Genomic DNA, 8,835 nt, shown 5'->3' on the forward strand with positions numbered 1-8,835 from the left:
TTAAATATTTATAAATTACTGTTTGTGTTCACGAATCTTAAAAAACATACTCTGTAAATGTGAAATAAAACGAAAGCGACAATCTCACGGACATATTGATTGGGTTAAAGCTTTGGGTTTTATAATGCGTTAGAAAGAGTCCTCAAACTTGTACAATATCGAATCTGCAAAGGAATCAGACAAAGAGTGTTTGAACCGTTGGCTCGAGAAAGTGATAATATTATGTTTGTATTATGTTTATCTTTCATTTACATTTAAAGCTCATTTACGTCGAGGTTGTGGCATTTCTGACAAATCAAAAAAAAAAAATAGATAGACCTTGGGTTTTCCATTGACTTTTGACCAGTTGCAAACGTATTTATTGATAATGCAATGATTGTCAAGTTGTTTAATTCAAAAGGAAAGAAAATATATACAATTTAAACGAAATCTATATATAAATGTAGAACTGTTTTTGACAAACATGTAATAGAACCACTAAAAATAAAGCACCAGAAATATATATCAATAAATAAATAATAAAATGAAGCATTCACTCTAAGAAAAATGTATTCTGTGTTTCGCCCACAATGATGAATGTTTTATCTCAAATATCATTCAACCGACAGGCTGCAATCAATTTTGATAAAGTATGAAAAACTAATACACACTTGGCTAACCTATCTCCACGGAGCTTCCCAGGAAAACATTTACATACATATTGTAGATGATACGCTTTGATACAATCAACCAAGTTCATGATTTATGATTCCACTAAAAATATCCTTTGGAAACCTGAAAAAAAGTATTTTCTCTATTTTTAACAACTAAAATAGTTTGATGATTTATTCACTAATGTATATTATAATACAAATATATTTTCTACCTGACTTATGCATTATAAATTATAAATAAAATGCAAGAAATGCAAAAGAAAAGAAACTTTATTTTAGTTAGGGTAATCACCATGTTTTTATTGCAAAAAAGAATACAAACGTTTTCTTTTTTAACATTTGCATAGCACAACTTCTTGTGCATAGCCATGCCTTCTATAAGCTTTTAATCAACTTATAAACTTGTATTCTAACTATAATTGTTTATTCATTCAGTTCGTCCCCTACCGGTTTAATTGTCTGTTCATCCGTCAGTCTGTCGTAAAAAAACAACAAAAACAAAAACAGAAAAGATAAAAAAGTACTGGCAATATTCTAATGAAACTTGAGATGGTAGCATAGAGATTAAATATGTACATTATCTGATCTTTTTTATCCTAGTATATTTGATTATTTTGGCTGTTATAAGACAACAAATAGACCAACATTATGGCAGAAATAAGGCAATATATTGTGATGGCACAGGCAGTACTGAAAATGCTATTTTATGACAGTCACTTGAAATATTTATAGATGACAGTACGGACATTGTGCATTTTTGCTCGACTTTTTGAAAATAACATGCAGCCTTGGAGATAAACAGACACTAATAGGGCGCTTTTTTACTATTACATACTGGTTTCATTTGAAATAACTAACAAGTACAGATGTATATCCCCTCAAAGAGATTAGGTCATGGAAAGCAGAAGTGTCACAAAAGCTACTTCAAACATTTACAGTGATCTTAGCCATTTCTACACTTTGGAAAGAGCTTTTCCAGAGGAAATATCGCTAAGTTTTTTTTTGTTTACTTTTGAAGCAAACATTGTTGTTTAAATTGGTCCTGGACATTTGAGTCTATATTCAAACATAATAAGGTAATATAATTTACAAATTGTTAGTCAGATTGATTGTTGAGGGCATGCGATACTTTTTCATTATTGAATTATGCAGGCACAATCAGTGCTCGTACTATTTGATGTGAAAAAGAAATAATTTTTGAACTAAGGGCAAAAACATAGGATAAAGTCGACTCATGCTCATTTCAATATTAAATATTTATCTTATTAGTGGCATGATCTTACATTGCCATGATCTTGATAGATATTTTACGGAAGCTTTGCATATCCAATCCAAATCCTTGATAAGAAACTGTCAGCTAACTATCAGTAATTAATAATCCCATGTATTACTATGATAATTTGTAGCAAGAAACAATATTTGGAAAAATAAAATACGTTAGGACAAAGACGTATGTCACGCCATTACATAAAAAAATGTACATCAGACAATATGAATGGGAAATTATCATAAACACTTGTCCCCTTAGACTTAATTTTATAAGCTGAACTAGTATTGTTCTCATTTATCATACAAATATAAAGGTTTAAGTCCTTCGGGATTAAAATTTTATGACTTTGCCGAACGTCTCAGATTAATAAGCAGTGCTCATATGTAATCAATTGTTCATTTTGTCATATAGGTCTCGTATCTAGTTATATTTTGCGACCTACTTTTATACTTCCACCAATTTCAGTTTATACACAACAGTATACGAGGGCTGTTGGATAAGTTGTGTTATTCTAATTTAAACTGTAAACTGATGCAAATATATTTTCTTCACGTTCTGTGCATTTCATGGACATATTTAAGGATGTGATGAAATTTAAATACCATCACTAAACACATGGCACTGCCCTCAACATAAGCTTTTTATTTTAGCATTTTTGAAGATTTTTAAACAAAATCGGAAAATGAGATGAAATAATCATATGCAATTTAATTCTAAAATAATAAACTGGACTGTTAGTCTAATAAAAGATAAATCTATAAAAAGTACAAATATATCACAGATAGTTTAAAAAAACTATAAACCTAAGACTTGTTTGATGTACAGTTATATTCCGAAAGCATCGCTAGATAATTTTCATTTATAAAACACAGTTTATTTGTTTGTTTCTTGGTTGTTTTTTATCTTGCTTGATAATTTGTATTGTCGCCGATTTTCGTGTATTTGTGGTCATATCTCGGTGGTATGTCCACCTAACAGGCTTTCCTGTTCACGCAAGTGACTTACTTCTTATTCCAGTAGACTTAGAGTCCTAGATTTATCGTCACAAAGACGTGTCGTCCCGCCCTAGGAGCGAAGCTGCATCTCCTGAATATACCCGATGCTCTTCTTATGAAGGTAATCGGAACAGAGATGGAAAGAGTAATGATATTTTTTCTCGTTAATGTGAAGAAACAAAGACTCTGTAATATCTTAAGATTGCTAATGTTATGAGTTATTTATTGTAATTTATAAATTTTAAATCCCTGCAAATTTTAAATGTATATCATTGTCCATGAAACAAGTGTTTTCAAGTCCTTATTATTCATTTCCAATGGTAAAAATTGTCGCAGTTTGAGGACATGTAATGAGTATGTTATTGCCAATTTCAATTGTTTCCTTTGCTTTTGTTGAAGGTGTATCTCCAATAGAGCTTGTGCGCATTTTGTCAACAGTTTATTCGTCCTAGAGTTGAATATCACGATGTAGACAAGTATTCGGGGCATCTTAAGAACTCAATTATGTAGTTATTTGATATTAAGATAACGTGGATTTAGTGTCTGTTTACGGAAGCTGTCATTTAACAAAGACTTACAGACGTCCCTTGATGCAAATCTGCAGACATTTCTTTTCAGATATCAATGAGTAAATTATATGCCGAAAAGTATCTAGAACAAAATGAATGAAATTAAAACAATATAATTCTGTATTTTCAAATGTATGAATTTTTAATTACGTATTTATGTGATATATGTAAAAAATATCGCGTTTGATTTATTCAAACTTTTTTAGAGGTTTTGGCAAACGTTTAAACTGTCCGGTTTATTGGGTAATCATTTGCCAATTTGCCTTCATAAATCAGCAAAATCAGCGACGGGGAACGAATTGCTGAGAAAACATTTCCCGATAATAGTGACTTATAAACCTTATTTATTCCGAATGTTAATTACACTCCTATAAGGTTGTCTTCATAACTTTGACAGGCAGTGATAGGGTGGCAAAGATTTATAAGTTGCAAATATTGTCTATATGAATATATTCGTTCTTCCATCACATTCTAAACCTTTTACGTAACATTTCTACCATAGTGTAGCTTTAAATTATAATGCCGTTTCAAATCATACATTGTAATTGATTGATACTTTGATTGATACTGATAATTTCGTTATTGATGAAAAAGGTGTCCGTCAGCAATTTACATATACTTGCAAGTGGTACTGTTCTTGAATGCTAACACCCCAGAAAGCAATGTAAGCACTTTCTACAAAATGGTTATTGCATACTCACTTTACAAATATTTCCCTATATGTAGTCCTATTTGCAATTTTGTGACAATATCAAGTCCCTACACATATCTCGCAATTCACCGCCTCCTTGGTAGAGGGGTTAGAGTCGATGACTTCTAATCCAGTTACCTCTCTGGCGTGGGTCGATCCCCGGGAGATGCTTTGGTAGTTAAGGGCGGAGGAAGGTAGTCTAGTACTGGTGTAACGCACCAGGAACGATGGTAAGGAAACTACCCGCATATATGACTGAAATACTATTGGGAAAAGGCGTAAAACAAACAAACAAACAAGATATCATGCAATTCCTTTATTACTTTCATTATTGAAGCATCCTGTTTGTGAAGTAGGCTTAATTTGTGAGAAGAAAATATAGGCGTTTTTAATGACCAAACAAATGTTGATAACCTAATGTTTCAAACCTTTCGTTCGTTATATAGCACTGGAAACAGTGAATGAAGCAAAACCTCAACAAATAGCTGTAGGTTGTAGTACGCCCTACACAATGAATGTCTTATCTCAAATAAACATTTAACAGATAAGTTGTAATCGTTGAAATCAATCGTAAAACGGGGCCACTTGTACGTAGCTTTCCTGAAGAATACCAACATATAGATATAAACTGATAAAATCAAACTTGATGATCATTTTACGAGTTCTTTGGGAATATATCTTCAGGAATGCATTGAAGTCTCCGTATTGTTCTTTTTCATATGATAATGATCTTATTGAATAAAATATTTTCCTTTCATATATCAATGCAATCAAAGTTACATTTCATATAATTTAAGTTGAAGATTGTTATTTACAATAAGAAAACTAATTATCATAATAGAAATGGTTTACAGGACAGGCGACAATGAGGAATAAAAGTGAAGAAAAAAAGTCGCACAAGATATTATAGAAATCTTAAACAATCCTTACATTAATTTAACATAAAACTGCAGTAAAAATATTTTCAAAACAGTTTCGTTCTTTTACCCTATAATAATAGCCTTATTTGTCTGAGTGCTGTTTACGTTAGTTTGAGTATTTGTCTTATATAAATAATATGTTTTATATAATAAATATATATAATTTATTAATTAATATTCAAATAAGACATATTCAGTAAGACTTTCATAGATTGCAATAAATTTCTGATTAATATATTATTACCCAAGCAAGAGCTTAGTGCATCTTGCATATTTAAGAAAACATTCAGTACCATGAAAACAATATTTGCACATCGAAAACATATTAACCTAAATATGCATAATTCTCAATATTGCATTTATATGTATATTATAAACATTTTACTTTACATTAATTTTGTATTTTTTTCCCATTAAATGCAAACAAAATTTTTGTCATTTAAAAAAGCACTCAGTCTATATGGTACTATTTGATAATTAATTTTTAAATCACTCAAAACATTTCAAATTTGACAATTTGTTAAAAAGTCATTTCACAGACTAGTTTGACATATTTATTCTTATCATTTTATTTCATAAAAAAGAAAACAGTTTTAGAGGCATATTTTGGTATGCAACTGTTTGTATTGAGATTCAACTCAAATTTCAGTTATCATTTAATATGTTGGTATGGCTTTTAAACTGCAATCGATAAAATTTTCTGTTAATGTTTTACAACCATACAGTTCGTGAAACATTTGCACTTCTGTAAAAGGCATTGTTTTTTACAACTTAAGAACATATTTATATAGTGATCTTATCTGAGATAACGTGGATTGTGTGACTGTTTTTGACAGCTGTCATTAGAGCTTAGTGCATCTTGCATATTTAAGAAAACATTCAGTACCATGAAAACAATATTTGCACATCGAAAACATATTAACTTAAATACGCATAATTCTCAATATTGCAATATATATGCAATATTTCATTCATGCATTCGTTCATAAAAATGATTTATGCAACTCAAACATAAATCTGTTTATAGGTTTGTGCATATCGTAGTAGAGTGTGATTTGAAGGAAAATTTTTAAAATAACTTGGTTGATGTTTTTCGAGTTTTCGTACGTAGAATTTGTTGGCCGTCAAATTCGTTTGATTATTTATTGCTAAACTGTGAAACATCTTGCCAACACTTCATCATAAGTCATCGAAATCACTGATATGGAGTGAAATTTTAGGAAACAGTTCTTGATAATAGCCATTTGGAAACATTAATTCTCCTGAATTTTTATTGCGTACCAATAAAATATTTCGTCTTAATTTTGAAAGGCTATCAGCATGAACATAATCAAGAATATTTTCAAACGTTTCCACATTGTATTTCTTAAAAAAACTTCTTATGTTGTTGAAATGGGATTTTCCGTTTTGAACATGTTGAAAGGTCAGTCTTGTATACAAAATATATATTTAATTTTTTGCCTAACGAACTTATCTTTTTCTTTCGGAAAATTTGATGGGACTGTGGCCGAGTGGTTAAGGGTGTACTCTTCAAACTAAAAATTCTGGAATGATGACAAATAATTATTAAATATATATCATCAGTGTGATTAATTTCTCAGAAATAAGTAAACAAAACAAGAATCTACATTCTAAAAGTATTTTCAATTTATCATAAAGATATAACACCAAGCGAATCACCAAATATTTTTTAAATATTCTTATGAGCCGATGGATAATATTTCTTATCATAATTTTTCATTCACCTAGATATGTGTTCTAATTTGATTTCCATTACAGATTGAAGCAATAATAAAACAAAATATTAGGTATCAAACTTGTTTTATAGCACTAAATAAAACCCTATTGAATGAAGAAAACACTTAAAATATCTGAAAACTGAGATTTGTCCTATTCAATGATTACCATATCTCAAATACACATTTAACATACTGGGTGTAATCAATTATCAATTTTGATAACGAATAACTTGACTTGTCGACAGTCGGCAATTCTTTAACTCGTGTTAATATGACTGGAGACAGAACAAATTGTATGAGGCATATGCTATGATGTTATGATATGAATAATAAGGTCATAATTTTGCCGTACAATTATTTTCTGCGTAGCATTGAGCGTTGCATGCATTCGTTAAGAAGAAGCAAAGGACCCTCAATCAACAGGAACCAAACCTAGAGAATATAAGAATGTTTCAGAAAATAAAGAATCCACATATAATCAATCTGTTTTAATATGAAGACTCGCCTGATGGCAACAGTTGATTTTACGATGTCCTAAAATATATCTTTACTGATAAATGCGTATTATTTGTGGGAATTATCAACTAATATCAAACCATCCACAACATTAAATGAAATAGCTGTGTTCAATTTCTTACTAGTTTTTTTTTTCTCAAAGGCTCAATGAAAGTCATCTGAAATACTTTATTTCAATCGACACTAAAACAAAGATACTTTGTTTTATAACGAAAGGTCGATAGACAACATTCAACTAAAGGATTTGTTTTCAAATAAAAAAATAGCTGTGGACTGAAAAACAGGAAAATTTATAGTGACGAAAACAAAAATATATTTACAAGATATCAAATCTGACAAGGACATTTCATATTTCCTATACTTCCTTCAAAGATGTGGACTGGAAAAACAGAAAAGGTTTCATTGACCAAAAGCACAACAACAACAAAAATGTTTAGAAAAGGTCGTATCTGTCAAGCAATGTCATATTTCTTTTAATCCTTTCATAGCTGTTGACTGAAAAATACGAAAGGCCCTTGTTTACAAGATATCGGATCTGATAAGCGCATGTCATATTTCACTATTCTCCTTTCATTGAATATGTAAATGTTTCTTTCCTCGTTGGTACTTTGAAACAATGATGTATGTAGAATAAGTTTAGCTTTGTTTTTAATTTTCAATTCTTATAGAAGACACACCTTTCTTTAATAAAAGCAATAACAGCAAATAGAGAGAGCCTTACCTAATACAGTCATATAAATACCAGAGTATGTCATAGATACTGAACTTCAATATTATTATTTTAGAAGCATTGGTAAATTTGAAGATTAATGTTTCACTTACTTTGTCATAAAGAGCCAAAAATCATTTAAAATCCATGTCAATAAATATGTTTATAATGACCTCAATTTACTGTCACGAAATTAAGATTCAAGTGAACAACATCTAGGATTATCAAAGGTTCAAGTTTAACTATCAAGCTAAATTAACGTATAACTTAAGATCTCTGAATTTTGTCTGATGCATAAATAAAACATATTGGAATATACTACGAAGCTTTCATAAAAAACGCATTGGGATATACTCTAAAATGCCTCTGCATCTTTGGTTATTATTTTTATGCATAATAATTTTTGATAAACAATTATGATAAATCATTTAACGACCGCTGTTTTTCCATTTAGGACAAGCAAACGTTCATATAATAAAAGCGTAAGAAGTGAAAGGTTAAACAATTGCTGCGTTTATTATGTCCACATTTTATTTAATATCAACTGCTAGAAAGTAAATAAAAGTAAGAACATTCATTTTATTCATGATTTGTATGATTCACTTTGTTTCCAGGTTCTTAGATATTTATTTTGTATACACAATGGAAAATGAAGCAATATAAATAATTATTTCAACCAGTCTCCTCTATAATAATAACAGTCATGTTTGCTATTTCTTATTTGTTACCATGCTCTTGTTGAAAATTATGCACGTTATGCCTTTAGCATGCCC

Source organism: Ruditapes philippinarum, unplaced genomic scaffold (genome assembly GCF_026571515.1).
Source record: "Ruditapes philippinarum isolate M1 unplaced genomic scaffold, ASM2657151v2 ctg8768_1_1_1_1, whole genome shotgun sequence".
Taxonomy (NCBI): Eukaryota; Metazoa; Mollusca; class Bivalvia; order Venerida; family Veneridae; genus Ruditapes; species Ruditapes philippinarum.